Below are 19,337 nucleotides of genomic sequence, written 5' to 3' on the forward strand. Positions count from 1 at the left end.
ACACGCGCAGCTACCATTACAGGGGTATCCATTGTCTCTTAACACGAAACGGAGGCAATTGCATCTTCGGACTACTGTTCTGATCGTTAGAGTTATTTTTAATCTTACTTTCTTATCAAACTCAGGAATCCTTCTGTGAAATTCGGGAATCTTTTTGTCAAATTCGGGAATGTCCGTCACAATTCGAACGGACCTCTTTATTAAATCCACGAAGATACAATGTTCCGTTCCCTCAGACATAGCCACCTAGATGTTCTCCAAAATTCGCAATTTTATTGCGAATGGCACTCACATTGTAGATTCAGTCTCAAAAAGATCGCAACATACGGCTGAATGTTACCGAGTACTCTATCCACCATGTCACGGAATCTTACGAAATGTGCCATGTGTAACTTACGAGGTGCTTTAAATAATTTTCCAAGCCTTTTTTTCATATGGGCACTTTTATTGATAGTAGACACACGAACATCTAGTCCATTTCGAAGTAATCTCCTTAGGCTGCAATGCACTTGTATCGTTCAAACAACTTCTGGAAGGCCCATGGAAGTCCTCTTGCGTGGGAGCGCGTCAATGACTCTCGTCACAGCCTCTTTCATCTCCTCAATTGTCTCATAAAGGCAGCGTGTAAGGTTATCCTTGAGCTTAAGGAATATTAAAAAATCACAGGAGGCAAGATCAGGGCAGTAGGGAGGGTAAGAAACTGTTTTGAAGCCAATCTTGGTCAAATAGCCTGTAACAAGCATGGAGTTGTGGAAAGGAACATTCACGCAAATCCTCCGCATCTTCAGTTCCTCATAAATAATTGTGTGCACAGTTCCCACACTGATATCAAACTGTTCAATTATTGTTTCTATAGACACACGACGATCGTTAGCCATGAAAAATGTTTATTTAGATTATCAATTCTAGTGTTCTAAATTCCTTACTCCTCCCACACTTATCCCTCACAGACTCCCCGCCTTCCTTCAATCTCGTGCTATGCTAAACTGATGCTTGATTTTTATTGATGTAGGGGGCTACTTACAGGGACCTAACCTACAGCGGTACTATGTAGGGAGTTGGGCAGCAAGATGTCAGTTCACGTTACACTCGAACTTCTGTATGTAATTTCAGTTGAGGAAGCAGGGATCCGTAATGGAAATTCCAAAGTCTAGCAGTTCTGGGGAAGAAATTACTGGATTAGAAGGCTCTCTTACATCTAGGGATCTCTACTGTCAAGGGGTGGGATTTAGCTTCTTGTCGGGTTTGTCGAGGGTATTTACGTCGAGGGGGTACAAGTGTTTGTATTTCGTCAGAGCAAGCACCGTTAACGTACTTGTAGAACAGACTGAAGCTTAGATGACAGTTCAGGACCTATCTGATTGGCGACTCTCTTTTGAACCTTGTCTAGGAGAGAAAGCATAGTAGACGATGCACCAGCCCAAATGTGACAACAACACTCCATAAATAAGCGAATGGTGGTCTGATAGAGGTACAGGATACTTTAGGGCGTTAGTAGCGAGATAACTTACCTATTTCGCAGCAGTGCCCTTAATGTAATTGTTCCAACTGGCAATACCCTTAATGTAATTGTTCCAACTCAAGTTTCCTGTGAACGTTAGGCCGAGGAGTTTAAAAAATGAAATTTCAGATAAAGAGTCATTGGCCATTGCTTTGGTGGTATTGAAGGTTTCTTGTAATTATTGAAGGAAACAAGTTTAATCTTGGTAGCATTATATTTGATTCATGTAAGAACAGTCTAAATCATTCCATACGTCTCTGCTGCATTTTTCCAAGTTTGAAACAGAATTTTATTGCATACACCTCTTCTTAATATTCTCACGTCCAGATTGTATTTTTTTAATTCACCAGCTGTAAGCATCAGGCTTTAGTAAGGTATATTCTAATTCCTGCTGTGGATGTGTATTTATAAAAAGAGGCCAGTAATAGCATAAGATGTATAGCAATAACATACTGAATTGTCAGAGTCTACGACAATTTTAAATGTGTGTACTCGGCCATATGTCGCTAGGACATATGGTCAATTGGTCCTAGACGTTGTATCAAAGTTTACAGTTACCCAAAGGTGCTGAATTCAATCCTGAACGAAGGCAGTGAGAAGTAACATTCAAAACAGAGAATCAGCAACTATGTCCCAGAGTCTAGCTGGAGTCTGAACACGGTACCCCTGTAATAATAATAAAGGGTTGGGTTCGAGACTCCTAACAAACGGTTCCCCAGTTCGATACAAAACATCTGATGATGGCTGGAGAGCAAAACGGCTGAAACGTTGTGACTATAACAACCAAGATGAGGAAGTCAGTCCGACAATCTCAATAAATGAAAACACCTCATCTAAAAAAAACAGACAATTACTATGGTGAATGTTGTTTCCATCCAAACTTATACTTTTGATGTCCTCAATTTTTCTCAGTTGGGAGTGCTGGACAACAACAACTACCAGGAGAAAAATACATTAAAATGCAACTAAAACTTGGTTCCTAGGGAGAATTTTGAAGATATCCTGGACAGAATAGAAAACAAACTAGGAAGGATTGGAAATGAGAAACACAAAAAAGGGCTCTAATAAGAACAGTGCGAAAAAGATAAATGAGATTGAAGGGCCATGTCTATAGAAAAAAAGGGGAATAGAACAGATTAACTTGACAGGAAAGATCATGGGTGAGAGACCGACAGCGAGAAACATACGTTGACAGTCGTAATGTCTTGGCAATATCAAAAATGATGAGCAACAATGAATTCATGAATGCGTCGCGAGAGAGAGAGAGAGAAAGAAAGAGAGAGAGAGAGAGAGAGAGAGATGGAAAGCCATAGCTGTCAATGCCTGTACCAGACAGGACACCATTTGCATATAATTTATATATATATATATATATATATATACATATATATATATATATATATATATATATATATACTAGCAGAAGTACCCGTCGTTGACTGGGTTTTAAAACAGCCCACCAAAATGGACTGTGATTGATGAAAGTATGATAGGTTATGAGAAAGAGGGAGTTATAAAGAGATAGGTTTTAATACACAAAAAGTTTACCCTAGGCAAAATATGATGAAAGTAAAGATAATTTTCGCGAAAATATATTTTTTAATATGAAATTTGTTTCCATTCGTAGCCAAGAGTGACCAACAAAATGATGTTTCCTTACAAGGAGAAAATGTTATATATATAATAATATAAATATCCAAGAAATGAATGTTACCATAATCAATAAAAGTAACTATTATGGTAGAAAAGTTCATTGGTTTGTATTTTTAAGTAGTTTGTAAAAAATAATCGTTCTTTTTAATTCACGAACCAGTTTTAAAAAAATCAAAATGGCAGCGATTTTGAAATGAAGAGCCCTGTTTCCATTTTGAATGAGGGGCGCCTGAGCATTCTATGTTAACAATTTAAGAGAGTTCCGTCAACGTAAGGAATATTTATAAACATATTTTAATGTTTTCCGTTATTTTGTGATTGCGGAATATTCGATTATGGTATGTGTAGTTTATATAAAAAATAATTTAAGAAGTTATCGCCTCAAATTTCGTTTTAATTTCGGTTCGCTGAAATTATTTCAAGTAAAGAGCATTTAAAAACTATTTCAAAACAACAAAAAACATGAACTGGACTTTTATGTACTATGGTAACATTTATTTCTTGTATATTTATTTTTCGGGTAGTCGTTTGTTGGCTTTTCTGCTAAACACTCTTACTAAATAATATCGACGAAATATCGAAAAACAAAGAATCAAAAACAGTTTTTAAAAATAATGAAGCTTTACTTACTTTAATAAAATAATCCGAAACAGCAAAATGAGATATTTAAAAAGTAAACACGTAATTAGTTTTTTAAAGCAAAGAATCGATATAAATATGAATAAGAAGAAAATGGCGCCCTTTTCATGCAGAACAGCTTCGTTTCAGTTTTACAGTACTGAAAGATGTAGCATTGCGCCGTAAGATTCCGGGTACTATTGTCATGTAAATAACCCACAGAAAGGGTTGTAATCAACTGAATCCCTTCTAGTACCCTGACAAAAAAAAAGCTTAAACAGATGTATAAATAAAGATAAAAAGGTTATGTAAATGTTTTTAAAAAGACACGTAATCACGTAGCAAGATTTTAACAAGTAACATTCTTATTTTTTTATTATTTATTTATTCATTTATTTTCGAAAGAGTGCCACGTGCAAGTGGAGAAGGAAAAAACAGAGTTATGCAAAATTTGTGTCGAGAATTGTCTAAAGTTCCGACTTTTTTTTGGGGGGGCTTTCACTTTAATAAGAACGTGAATTTATGAGGTGAATTTATTCGACATAATATGATTCAATTAAAAAAAAATAAATAAAAGCTAACGTGAATTAAGATTAAAGTTAAGGTGTTATTGTGGACCCTCACCCCTTTTAAAAAAACTTGTTAAACTTTGTGACATATTTACATTCTATGGAGGTCAGGCGCGAACGAACACCTAGTAATTTTACCATACAATATTTCTTCAAACTGAAACATAATTAACAAAGTATACTTACGCAGATAGATATAAAAAGTTTTTGTTAAATTTTGTGCCATATTTCCATGGAGTACAGGCGCGAACGCATACCCCACAATTTTATTATACCATCCCTATTTAAGTTGAAACATACTTATCAGAGTATTCATTCTTATGCACATTTATATCAAAAACACTTGTAAACGTTTTTTTCTTTCATTTTTTATTTCCATACTTTTGGATATATATATATATATGTATATATATATATATATATATATATATATATATATATATATATATTTATTTATTTTATTCTAATGAAGTAACTTTCAATGATTGCAAGGCTATTTATAATACAGCACTTAAAAATAGTGGATATAAGGACATAGAGATAAAATATAAAGTAAATAACACTAGCAAAAATGGATCTAGAAATCGTGGTAGGAAAATTATTTGGTTCACACCCCCCTTTAACATTATGTTGAAAACAAAACTTGGTGCAAAATTTTTACAACTTATTAATAAGCATTTCCCACCAAATAATATATTACATAAAATATTTAATAAAAATACATTAAAATTAAGTTATAGCTGTAGTGATAATTTGGAAAGGATTATAAAAAAGCATAATGGAAGAATTTTAAAGACGACTAATAGAGAAGGGGAGAATACTAGTGCAAACACTGCGGTGAATAAATGTAACTGTAAAAAAACTGAGGAATGCCCAATAAAAAATGAATGTCTGACCTCATCGGTGGTATACCAAGCAAGGATATTCCCGGTGGAGAACCCAAGGGACGAAAGATTCTACATAGGGAGTACCCAAATGACTTTCAAAAATAGATTCTATGGACATACACGCTCGATGAATAATCAAACATATGAAAAGGACACTTCCTTATCGTTATATTACTGGAAATTAGTTAGAGAAAATAAAACACCTAGTATAGAATGGAATATTATTAGAAGGGCCAATACTTGCCACTCATTGAACTCACCATGTCTATTATGCTTATCAGAAAAACTTGAGATTACTAGGTTTAAAGACCGAGAAAAATTATTGAATATTAAACAAGAAACTGCTATATCCTGCAAACATTTCAGAATACACGCACTTAAGGAAGTCTAAATTAGGATAATGGAACTGCTATAAGTACAACTAACCCCCATGAAATAACCCCCCACAAAGAGGATAAGTGAGGTCGCAACTATAATCATACCCATATGGGTTACGTAAGTCACTTAATATTCTACTTCATCGAGCAGTTATGGTATTACTAGCCGAAATAAGTACCTGTATGAAGGTATATTTGAACTAAATGAGCAATAGATCGTTTTGAGTGAAGCTCGTAATAATGTATGCATAGTGATATTTTTGGGTGTGTGCATGTATGGATATATGATCTTTATATACCCGGGTAGGAAAAATAATTTATTAATATAAAAAAAAAAATGAAGAAATAAATAGATGAAAGAAAGAAAGGAATGAAGGGTGAATGGAAGAGAAGGGAATAAGGGTATTAGAGTGAATAAGCAAAGATGAAGGTAAGTACTACAATATATAAGCTTATATACTCGGTTTGTATAAGCTAAATACTCTGATTTCTGTCATATGTTATTATATATTATTATTGTATCGTGATACATCTTATGTATATCTGCCTTACCATCGAAAGAATCTTTGTTAAATATGAGGATAACCCTATGAACTTCATGCTGAATTCAATATAATTTTTTACGTAGTGTCAATTTTTACGGTAAAAACCTACAACTTAGGAAAGTGTAACAAGCGGATGGGGCCATGAAACATAACTAGACGTGTGGAATTTGATAGAATAAAGTGAATTTATATAGTAAATGTATTCATGTCTGTTTCTACTTTAGATGTATCATTTGGTGGCACGGTACATGTATACATGTATATATATATATGTCTATATTTGTGTGATTTTGGATATATGAGTGTATTTTACGTATGCATGTATGTTTGTATGTTCATATATATATATATATCTGTATCTATATATCTGTGTGTATGTTTGTATGTGGATGTGTCTCTGTGTCTATTGTATGTAGATGTATGTATACACATGTATATTTCTGAACTATTAGAATAGGCTGCCTCGTATAGAATTGTTGTAACAATATAGATTACAAAAATGTATGGATGTCCGAATGTTGTTTATATATATGTTATATATGTATGTATGTGTGGGTATGTATATGTATGTCTGTTGTGTGTGTGTTTATATGTATGTATGTGTATATGTATGTGTATATATGTGCATATATATATATATGTATATATTTATGTATGTATATATGTGTGTGTTTGTGTATATATATATATATATATGTATATGTATGTGTGTGTATATATATATATATATATATATACACTTGTGCCCGATATTATTCATACCCCCCTTTGAAAATTGCGTTTATTAGGTGTAACTTTGTAAGAATTTATTGTTTACGTCCATATTGATACATATTCTTAATAAACCTCTTCTGATCATTTTCACCATTTTAAAATCTCGGGATACTTGTAATAAAAGAAATATACAGCTATTTATAAAATCTGCAATGTTCAAAAATAATCATACCCCCTTATTTTTTCAGTATTAATCGAGTTTCTGACTGTTTGTTTCCTGTTTGATTCTTATTTTGAATGCTTTTATACAACCTTTGATTAATTTCATTTCGTTTTTTGCATTTTTCAGAAATTAAAATGATATCAACTGAAAACCAATAAAAGAATAGAAATTATTAGAATGGGGAAGAAAAAAGAGCTTAGTAATGATCTTAGGACTAAAATTGTGAATTCACATAAGGATGGTTTAGGTTATAAGTCAATTTCCAAGAAATTTGAGGTCCCTACAGCAACAGTACAGAGCATCATCAAAAAATTCCAGAGCCACCGCACAACAAACAACTTGATTGGTAGAGGAAGGAAAAGGAAAATATCTGTTAGAGCCACCAGGAATATTGTAAGAAGTGTTAATGCAAATCCAACCACCACTACTAAGGACATTTTAGAAAATCTGGAGTCTTCTGGCATAAAAGTATCAAGGCAAACATTGCAAAGGACTTTGCATGAAAATGGTCTGAAAGGAAGAAGACCAAGAAGGACTCCACTGCACACCGGAAAACACCTTGCAGCACGTCTAAAGTTTCCTAGGACCCATGTGAATTCTCCAGAGTCCGTTTTCTCAAGTATTTTGTGGACTGACGAAACAAAAATTGAATTGTTTGGCCATATGGATGCTTCTTACGTTTGGAGGAAGAAAGGAGAAGCTTACAACCCAAAGAACGCCATACCCACGGTGAAACATGGTGGTGGTAGCCTAATGTTTTGGGGCTCCTTTTCGGCTAGTGGTCCAGGTAGTTTGGTCAAGATAGATGGAACCATGAAGAAGGAGCAATATTTGGAGATACTCCAGAAAAACATTAGACAGGATGCAGAGAAGCTCCATTTAGGACCAAACTGGGTCCTTCAACAGGATAATGATCCAAAACATACTGCCAAAATAGTCACGAAATGGTTTGAGGATAATCAAATTAATGTTTTGGAATGGCCTAGCCAGAGTCCCAACCTGAACCCTATCGAACACCTCTGGCACATATTAAAAACTGAGGTTAAAAAGCGGAAACCTAGAAATTTGAGGGATTTGGAGAACTACTGCATTGAAGAATGGTCAAAAATCAGTGTTGATGCTTGTAAAAACCTTGTTGATAAATATCCAAAACGGTTACAGGCAGTTATTAAGAATAAAGGGCATGCTATTGACTATTAGTAAGAGAGGTATGAATAATTTTGAACTTGTGCCATTATTGTTTTTCTTTGTATAATGTTTCAAACTTGCATAATTTATTTATTTGTTGAGTTTAAATTAAATGCTTATGCTTGATTTATTGTTTGAAATCCCTTTAATATTGTCTACCTTCTGGTTTGAGCAATATTCTTATAGAAATCTCAAAGATCCGAGGGGTATGAATAATATCGGGCACAAGTGTATATATATATATATATATATATATATATATATATATATATATATATATATATATATATATATATATACACCCGTCTGTAGTCGGGTAGCATAATATTGCATATACGAAGAAGTTACCACGCTACATAAGTAAAGAAAAATACTATTATTTGTCTCTGTATATCTGTAATGTGTGTGTGTATATATGCGCGGGTGTAGATAAATGTAGACATTTATAAGGGTATTGATACACGCATATAGGTACATGTGGGGTTTAGATAACTTTCGGGTTTATATTAATTCACATTTTGTTGGTTTATTTGTTTTAATTTTAATTTTAACGATAAAATGAAGACAGGCTCACAACGGCGCTACTGTGGGAGAGAGGTTGCAGGGAAGAGAAAAGGGCATTCCTCACTAGGCTAACAAGTCTATTTTGTACTCTGTCAAGGCAGGATAGGATGTTTCTAGCAGCTCCTGCCAAGATATTCCAGCAGTACTCCATCCTTGGACGTACACGGCTTTTATATAGATAGAGAATTGAATCAGCAGTGATATATCTACTGGAGTGGTAGAAGGATCCAACCATTTTTCCAGTGACCTTGGCAATAGACGATGAACGTGTTCCATTTAAGGTCAGGAGTAAAGGTCAAACCCAGAAGCATCAAAGCATGGGGCGTCCCCTAGTCGAGTGCCATCCATTTTAATTGATGCCAGATGGGATCAGAGTGTTGATGATGTAAAGATAGGAGTTTGGTTTTAGATGCATTAAAAGTAACCAGCCACCTCTTCCTCCACTGTACCACGCGTTGAAGATCAGAGGAGAGAGAATCAGAGAGAACTTTGTCGTTTACGGCCTTAGATGTGTTGCCATAGATTTTTGTGTCATCAGCATAAATGTCAACGAATGGTTTAAGTATGTGTTTTTGGAGATCATTGGTGGAGATCAGGAAGAGAGTTGTGGGACTCCAGCATTAATACTGAGGGTCTCTGATTTCTGCGCATAAACCACTACTCTTATGAGCCTATCAGAGAGAAATGATTTAATGATCGAGAAAACATTTCTAGTTATACTGTAGCTGGAAATCTTGTGAAGTAGGCCCTCATGCCGTACGTTATCGAAGGCTTTTGATATGTCAAGAGAAATTGCCCTAGAGAGGAATCCTATGTCAGGAGATTCACTAATCTTATGAGATATAACCGTTAGAACATCTGCTATAGATCTAGCAGAACGGAAACCATATTGTATGTCACTAAGAAGGTTATTTCTGCTGGGGTGGTTGACTACTCTATTTAATATCGATTCAAGCAACTTACTCATGACACACAGGATACTTATTGGTCTTCTTCGACGTCTAACCACTTCGCTGAACGACACTGGTTGTCGTAAAGAATCCACTTTTCATGGCAAATCACAACCCGGTCGAGAAACAAGTCGTTCTTGTTGCGTAAAAGAAGGGAAGATGACTCATTATAATTGCGCTTCCTTTGCTTGTCGTATACAAGTCCTTTAAACTGCATTTTTTACACTTTTTTACATAGGCATAGCCACTTATCAAGGCACAGATACCCCTCGAGGATAAGGGTAAAGAGTGTACAGTAGTCAATTGGACAATATAATAATCGTTAGTAATGGAAATTTAGTATTTTCTTTAACTTAAGTGGAACGGCTCATCAGGAACTTGTTTAGGTTAGACTTGAAGACAATCAGATTATAGTCAGCTGGAAAGCAGGAAAACGGAAGACAGTTCCACAGACGTGCACGTCTAAGGAAGATGCTTTGTTCATGGAATTTACCTTTAGGTTTAGCCACAGATAAAGAGTGGGGGGATTATTGATAGTGTTTTCAGGTAGACGAGTGTTTATTGTGAAAGTTTGGCAAGGGGGGCATAAATTGAAGCTCAGTCGAGCATTTGCCATGAAAATAACGATAAAGCAGAGAGAAAAACTCGCAACATCTCTTCTGTGAGATAGAGGTTGCAGGGAAGAGAAAAATACATATCCTACGAGGTTACGAAGTCTATTTTGAACTCTATCAAGACAGGATAATTCCTTTCTAGAAGCTCCTGCCTAGATGTGGCAACAGTACTCCGTACTTGGACGTACCTGGCTCTTATATAGATAGGGAATTGCATCAGCAGTGAAATATCTACTGGATCGATAGAAGAATCCCTCCATTTTTCTAGCGGCATTAGCAACAGATTTGGAGAAAAGTGTGCTTATTTTCTTTCTGTCTCGATTGGGATCTTCAGATCACTCGATTATCTCGATTAAAATAAAAACAAATAGTAATAAATCCTCAGATTATCTCCCCCTCCTACTGTATATCGATACTATATGGCTGGCTGATATTACTTCGAAACATATATATCAGATATATCGTATCGCGAATATTTTGTGGGCGTCGCGACTAATAGAAGCACATGTTTTTTTATCTTTTGTTTTTCAGGATTTGATCGCACTCTTCAAAATCTAACTAAAATACAAGATAAAATATGCTAGAAAAATAATACATTCGTCCTTTTTTTTAAATATGTATACAAGTAACCTTTTTATGTACGGAAAGAACTTTAATACGTGTAAATGTTCCCTACTTGCGCATTTTACACGCGGTTCCAAGTCATGTCGGACCGCGGCCTTTTTAATAAATTTAGCCTTTTAGTTAGTCGGATAGATTGAGCTACTTTTATATCACCACTTATAAAGGCCCGGAGACCACTCGAGGATAACGGTCAATGGGTATACAATGTGATTATAGCGTAATAAACATAATTAGTGGGGATTTTGTAAATTGGATTACTTAGCGGGACGGTTCATAAAGAACCTGTTTACGTTGGACTTGAAGTCAATCAGATTATAGTCAGCTGGAAAGGAGGCAATCTGAAGAGAGTTCCACAGGAGTGCAGTTCTAAGAATGAAGCTTTGTTCATGGAATCTACACTTAGGTTTAGGCACAAAGAGTGTGAGAAATTATTAATAGTGGTTTTGGCTAGACGAGTGATTTTCGTGAAAGTTTGGCGAGGGTATACCACTATCAGCCGGTCACTGGTGTGTGACCCACAGACGTGTTATACTAAAGCGGTCTCGGGAAGATATGAAGATGTCCGTCATTAGGGTCTATAAGAAGAAAATCACCCGTCTAGCTGAATCCACTGTGAAAAATTTCCCCCACTCTTTATCTGTGCCTAAATCAAAACGCGGATTTCATGAACAAAGCTTCTTTCTTAGAACTGCACGCCTGTGGAACTCTGTTCCGTCTGCCTGCTTCCCTCCGGACTACAACATGGATGTCTTCAAGTCAAATGTTAACAAATTCCTAATGAACCGCCCCCCTAATTAAACACTTCATCAAATCTCCTCACTAACGTAATGTACTTGCAATAACCCTTATCCCTGAGTGGCTTCCGGGCCTTGATAAGTGGTGATCACTGTGTAAAAAAAAAAAAAAAAAAAGCATACCGGAGATATTGGATGTGCTGTGTGGCTCCTTCTTCTCTCAGAAGACGTCTTGACCTCTTCACCCTTGGTGGCGTTCTGATTGGAATTTTCTTTCTTCATTTTCCGGGCGTGTTCGTTGTTTCAATGAAGGCATTTATGAAGGCATTTCTAGCAGACACAAGAAAGACGACACGTGACACAATTGTAATATATATGGAACATTACTAACTATTTTAATTTACATTAGATATACAATATATTGCAAAACACTTTTACAATTTAAAACTGGACCATAGGCTTTTCAAAGCTAACTAACCTAACTAGTTTTGAGGGAGGGGGTGCTCTCCCCTCGTTTACGGAGAGACAAAAATTATGGTGCTCACCTCATGACGGCCTGAACAGAAAGAGAGAGAGAGAGAGCTATAGGAAAGGTAATTATAGGAAGGCGTTTCTTTGTATCTATGCGCACATGGCCAAATCACCACTCGGCCATGCTGTAGAGGGTGTTAGAAACAGTGGCACAAAGAAATAGTGCACTTCGAAATTTATAAGTATTCATAAATTTCAGTCCCTAATTTTCCGTGGATGGTGCGTCAACCGGCCGTCAGCAATCAATGCCCCCATGTTCTTCGTTCAATCAGGAACTCAGTGAAGCATTTATTTTTCCACCAGGCCCCTGGTAGACTGGTATATTGCTCCAAATACCAGAGAGGGTAATCATCTTCGCCCTCCATCGAGGCAGGTACCTCATGATTTCAGGTACTGGATTTATGCTCTCTTAAGCAACCAGTATAATATTTTTTAACAAAGCCGGATTTTACCTGAGTTCATCACGCCTACCTATACGCTTTTTTTAATTTATTCTGCATAACATTATTTCCGTAACTGGATTAACCAAGTCGGGGTCACGTGACCTAATCACGCCGACCTATATGTATTCCTAATTATTATTTCAGTAACTGGACTTATGCTCTCTTCAGCAACCAGTATAATGTATTTTAGATAAGTCGGGGTTACGTGACCTCATCACGCCGACCTATATGGATTTAGTTAAACCTCGGTCTTCAGAGGTTCTAATCCAATTTAATTCTGTTATAGCAAGGAGTCTGCCGCCGAACGACTAATAAAAACTATGCACCACGGAATATTTATTAATTATATAAGAAATTAATTAGAGAAGGGCAGTCAGCCTTCATGAGTTGGAATACTCAATTAAAACAAAAGAATTGCAAAAGAATAAACAATTCAGTAACCTGGTATACATTAAATCAATGAAATAGGGTGTTAACAATATTTTTTTTATTAAAAAGGAAAATATTTAAAAAAAAATCATTTCAGAGTACCCCGGTCACAATTAGAAATTGTTTGCACAATGCAAACGCATTTCAACTTATTAACTTCATAATTAAATTTCAGGATACATATAAAAAGTATGTGTATTTTTTCAAAACCTGATTTACAAAAGATCATTAAAATTTCACTACAAAATTTAAAAATTATTTCAAGTATTTTGGTTCATCGTTAAAATCAATTTTACTTTCCGAAAGGACCATTAAAAATTCCGAATTTATGTTAGTTAACTTCTTTCCAAGATAATTCGTTTATTTTAAAAACAATCTTCTCAAAAGATCATAAGTTTCGAATAGACACATTTTTCACAATACAATTCAAAAATTATTCCAAACATTTGGTTCATTATTAAAATTAATCTTCTGAAAAGATCATAGAAAATTCATTTTGAATCAATTTACCTTTCACAATGAGATTCAGAGGCATTCCAATTTTTTTTTCATTTCGTAATTATTATTTTTAAAATTCAGTGTACATTTAAAGTTATTTAATTTATTCTTATAAATCATTTCTTCTCATAGACCATTATTAAGGTCATTTCGAATTCAGAAACTTTTCACGTTAATCAACTTTTTTTTCAAAGTAATTAGTTTATTATTTTAAAAAACAACCCTCTTTCTAAGATTACTCACAAAAATTATTTCGAATTAATACACTCCCGCTACACCTGGGAGTTATATTAGCTGGTTGGTTGGTTGGTTGTTTTTGTTTTACGGCATATCAACCCTTTTCGGGTTATTAAATGCCGAATCCAAAGATTTTGAAGAAAGATTTTTTAATAGAATATATTTGTTGTTTTCAAGTCGGTTTCTATTTAACCCATAGTTGGAACCCTAACAGGTACTACCGCTCCGGGTCAGAGTGGACCTGGGAGCAATGGTAATTAAAGGGTTGCTCCACACTCCCCAAAGCCCACAAGCTGGGGCCTCACCACTAGATATAGTTTAAGGTCATATCCAGGACCCCTATTGAGGGACTTTTACCCTCTGCAGGGGGGCAGTCGGTGTATTCTAATGCCCCACCGACAGGGCCAGTTATATTAGTTAACGACCAGTTCTGTATAGTTAACAGCTTGAGAAAATTAAAATTTTAATTAAAGAGAGATATTTCTAGACTGAGGAAATCTTTTCTGCTCAAGAATTAATTCAATTTTTCGTAAATACTCCTCAGTCAATATTTCAGGGACCCCTATCATAAGGTCCAATATCAAATAAACCTTCAACTAAAGAATTCGCTCGAATAATTCTTTCTTTAAAAATCATCTTGAATTCAGGAAAATTTCTTTAATTAGTCAAATAATATTTCTTTAGAAATCATAAAATATTTCAGAGAATATTCGAAATGTAATAGCATAATTTTTCTTTAAAAAACTATGAAAATTTCAGAGTACTCTTAAAAAAAATGAACATAATTCTTGTAACATTTGGCTTTTCCAAACACTCGAAGATTTCAAAAAAGTACTTAAAGTGCTGTTTGAATAATTGTCTCTCTTTTTATTTTTAATAAAAAACAATCGAAGACATCATTTAATATAATCAAAGGAAGCATTAAGTATTTTTGTTCTTAAAACTTGGTAGAAAATTTAAATAAAAGACAAGTTAATTCATTATTATATGCCCTTTTGCAACCAGCCATGGGGGGGGGGTTAGCTATACAAAAACTAAAACGCAAGAGGGGAGAAAGAGAATGAGGAGGAAAAGAAAGGGATAGAGACAGATCGATGCTATGACACACCCCACCACCTTCATAACACCATTATGTAATCACAAACACAAAAAATCAAATGGATGTGTTGAAAAATGTGGGGTTTCCTTGGTGTAATGAAGAAGCACTTGACACATTGTGTGTGTAGCAGTACTCGGCGTCGGCCCACAAGTTCAACGAGCCCCAGGCTTGGTTTCAGAAGGAATACTACGAATTTGTACCCTTCTCTTACTGGACCGCTTTCGTCCCTGACGTGAACCCGTCATACGTCGAGAACATTACCAACATTAACTCTTACAACATCAAAGCCAACCGAGTATTTTCTGAGCTCTCGCCTGCGCTAGTAGAAAAAAAGAAACTCCCAGTTCCAGACCCATATCGAGGGCGGCTACATTGAACAAATGTCAGCTCTACAACATAATTAAGTTACCTGCATTGATTTTTTTAATAAAAGTTTTAAAATAAAGGTGTAGATGTGTAGGGCAACACTTCTATCGTTCAACCCTGTACTATGCTGTTCCTAAATACCTCACGCCCACGGATTTCTTTTTGTGAAGATGTCACAAAGACAACATTTATTGTTCCAGACCAAGAACAATTGACGCATTAACTTTGGAAATTAAAAGGCAATGCCACGTTATTATTATGACCGGTTTCGTTACGAAGGCAATTCCCTGGGCTGATATTATTGTAGCGCTTTTCTTAAAACTGCAAAAGTATTTATCTAAGCTAGCAGGGATGCCCGATTCAGCCCTATTGTAAAGTACGTTTAAATATAGTATTTTAATTCTTGCAACATTTGTATATAATATTATAGTCAATATTCTATCAATGTTTATCCCTATATATAATAAAAACGTCGCATTTTCCCGTCTGGACCCAAATACTGTAGGTTTACCACAACAGATGCCACATACACATTTATTATGTCTGCACTATTAGCCACTATCTAATGTACATGCAGAACGATATTTTTGACACATTCATTCGTTACAATAAAACACTAGATTTAATCCTAAGAGTGACAACTTTTTTTCAATCTGTGGGCTCGGAAGGGTAATAACTAATATTAAATATTTTACTTATATTTATAAACTCACGTAGATCACAAGCCAAAATTTAATTGTTGTTTGCTTTTATGTATATATGAAAGATACCTGAGTGTAATTTAGAGACTTTTAATTATGTTTAAACGCACATACATCACAACCCTAATAAATTTGCAGTGAAATATAATTCTGTCAAAAATACATAAAATGAACAACCGCTCCCCCATTCACAAAGGGGATGTTTATTCTGAAAGTCGTTCTTAACATAAGAATGGTGATGGTCTCCGTTTTGAAAGTCGTCCTTAATGTGAGGAGGTTGCTGGTTGGGCTACAACAACAACAACGACAGCAAAAACAGAAGTACTTTAATTTTTTACGCAGGGGGTGTGAGGCATAATAACACCGGGCAACGCCGGTTAATAGGTTCTGCTAGTATATTATAAAGTCGCGATTTCAAAAATAAAAAATATATCCATATGACTTGGGTGCATCAGCTTGACTCGAAACTGAAAGTAAAAATTATATATATATATATATATATATATATATATATATATAGGCAGCATTTTCTAATTGAGACAAATATTATTGAATAGCACGGAGTTATTCTGTTTTACAATTTTCCTTTTTATCTACTCCAATCTCCGAATAGTCCTTTTTGTGTTCTTCTCGAAATTGTAAATGTTGGATCTATAATCGCGAGCGCTTTCGGCAGAAGTACTTCTATAATCCTCAGGTATATTGTAGAAATAAATGTAGAAATTGTTTTTTAATTTACGTATATATACATTTTTTCCAGTCACGTGGTACCTTGCTACAAGTTAGCTGGGCGTACTTTATTTTATTTTATTTTTTTACATATATTAAACACATTTATATATACAAACACATATATACATATTCAAAAATTTATCCCAAACATTTCAAAACGTTCCGGCTGCACTCATAATTAATAGTATTTAATTGGGGCTTCTTTGTTTTAATGTACTATGCTTCGAGTATTCTTAGCCTATTTACATTTCTCTCACTCTGCAATACTCTTGTATTTTCTACCATAATTCTTTGAAATTCCGAATGGTGGCAGCCGTGTCCCTTCAAATGTGATATGGAGCTAGAGTCCGAGAGGTGGAGAGTCATATATATATATATGAACAAACAGTTAATAAAATATGTTAAAAACACTTAGAAATGAGTTAAAAAGATATTTAATCTGAAAAGGAAACACTAGATAAATGGATAGTCCTTAATCCGCGGAGTTTCAAAGATATACTCTCCTTCTCATCAGAGGGTAGGAATTAGCAAAATGCGGGATCGGATTTTGCATGCAGAAGTATTTGATGAAACAACAAGTAATCAAAGATCTTACTTGAAAACAAAAAACGTGAAGCAGAGGGAATATGATGAAGAAAAGGTGATTACACATTAATGGATAGGCTGGTGGAAGATAAAAAATCCAGTGACTGTTTACCGTCACTGGATTTTTCCAAATGGAAAACTTCAAGAAAGTTAAAAGAATTTCCATTTGTACAAGTAAAATCCAAGAAAATCCCGTAATTGGAAGAATACGGTACATAAAAATCCAAAGGCAGAAATCCATGGATTAATTCACAAAAATGTGTACAAGGAAAAAGAAAAGATTCCAATAATATTAATAAAAGAAAAATAAGATATGCTTTTCACTCTACTTCCGATATATATATATATATATATATATATATATATATTATAACTTAAATACTATCAGTTATAATCAAAAACGACGCAAAACCTTATGAAATTAAATTATTTATAAAAATAACAGATGACTTCAGTTATGTTGAAACCAAATGCAAAACCTATGAAGAATTATTGGTAAAATTATTTATAAAAAAATAAATGACTTGAGTGCCATCAGTTATATAACGATACCAAAACCAAACTTAATAAAAAAAATCTTTTAATTTTTTTATAAAAAAATGACGTGAGATTCATCAGCCATAATCGAAACCGAAACCGCTGAAGAATTCTTGATAAAGATCTTTAGAAAAAATAGATAACGTAAGTGCCATAAGCAATACTCGAAACCGAATGAGGAATTTTTTGCAAAGTTATTTATAAAAATTAGCTATAATCAAAACCGAAATCCAAATTTAAGAATTCTTGAGAATTTTTTTTTTATAAAAAATACAGTGTGGTCGCTAGAAAAGCGGGAAATTTTCAGGTCAGCTTAGATCATGAATAAAATGCGTGATTGCTAGTTTTAGATTGGTGCCGTGTGAGTGTTGTAAAAATAAATTTCTGTATGGACGACATGTTGGGTATCTATGAGTATAACATTTTTATTTGAAAAAAAGTGTAAAAATTATTCTTTGTAAAAATAAATAGTTGTTTGACAAATTTCCCGCTTTTCTAGCGACCACCCTGTAGTATACAAATGCCCTCAGCCATATTCAATACCGAAATTAAAACCTACGAAGAATTTTTGGTAAAATTATTTATAAAAATAATAGATGACTTCAGTGCCATCAGCTATAATCGAAACCGAGACCAAAACTTATGAAGAATTCATTAATTAAATTATTTATAAAAATAGATAACAATTAAATGACTGTCACTGAAATTTAAACGTGACACACAAAATAAATAGCACATACCCCATCCTATTAATGCAGAGTATCCCAATAAAAGGTATACACTCTTTAAATGACCATAAACCTAACCTTTATAAGAAAGAAAAGTATCATAAATTAAAATACTGTGAACAAATATAGAAACCCGTTAATTATCGAAAATGTTCAAATTAGTGGTCATTGTGGTTAATGAACATCTGACAACGCTCACTGATTAATTCGAAAACATTCCTAACCAGTTCAATTTGTATGCTGACTTATCTTCTTTCAATAGTTACTTTCAACTTATCCATTGTACCTCGTTTTGTGGTGTTAACCCTGTGTTTAACATGCACACGCCCATCCACCACCACACCAAAAAAGGGAAAAATCAATGGGGGAGGGGCTGACAAATCCGGTTAGCTTGGACAGTACTCAATACTTCCTCTTCGTCCTAACTATCTTTTTAGGCGGTGACTATCAAGATATGCCCGTACGTCATGATGATAGTGGAGAAGTGCTCCATCCTGCTGGAAGTGCCATTCTTTATTCCTAAAAATCACTCGGGAATGTGGGATAGTGTATTCATGTAGGAAGTTAAGATAATTTAAAGAGTGTATAGATTTTATTGGGGCTCCCTGTATATAGATAATCAAAACTATTAAATTTTGTCTACTTGAAGAAGATCGGAGGTGCATCGGCCGAAACATTGTGCGAATAACA

Source organism: Euprymna scolopes, chromosome 40 (genome assembly GCF_053919585.1).
Source record: "Euprymna scolopes isolate OS-2025 chromosome 40, ASM5391958v1, whole genome shotgun sequence".
NCBI lineage: Eukaryota > Metazoa > Mollusca > Cephalopoda > Sepiida > Sepiolidae > Euprymna > Euprymna scolopes.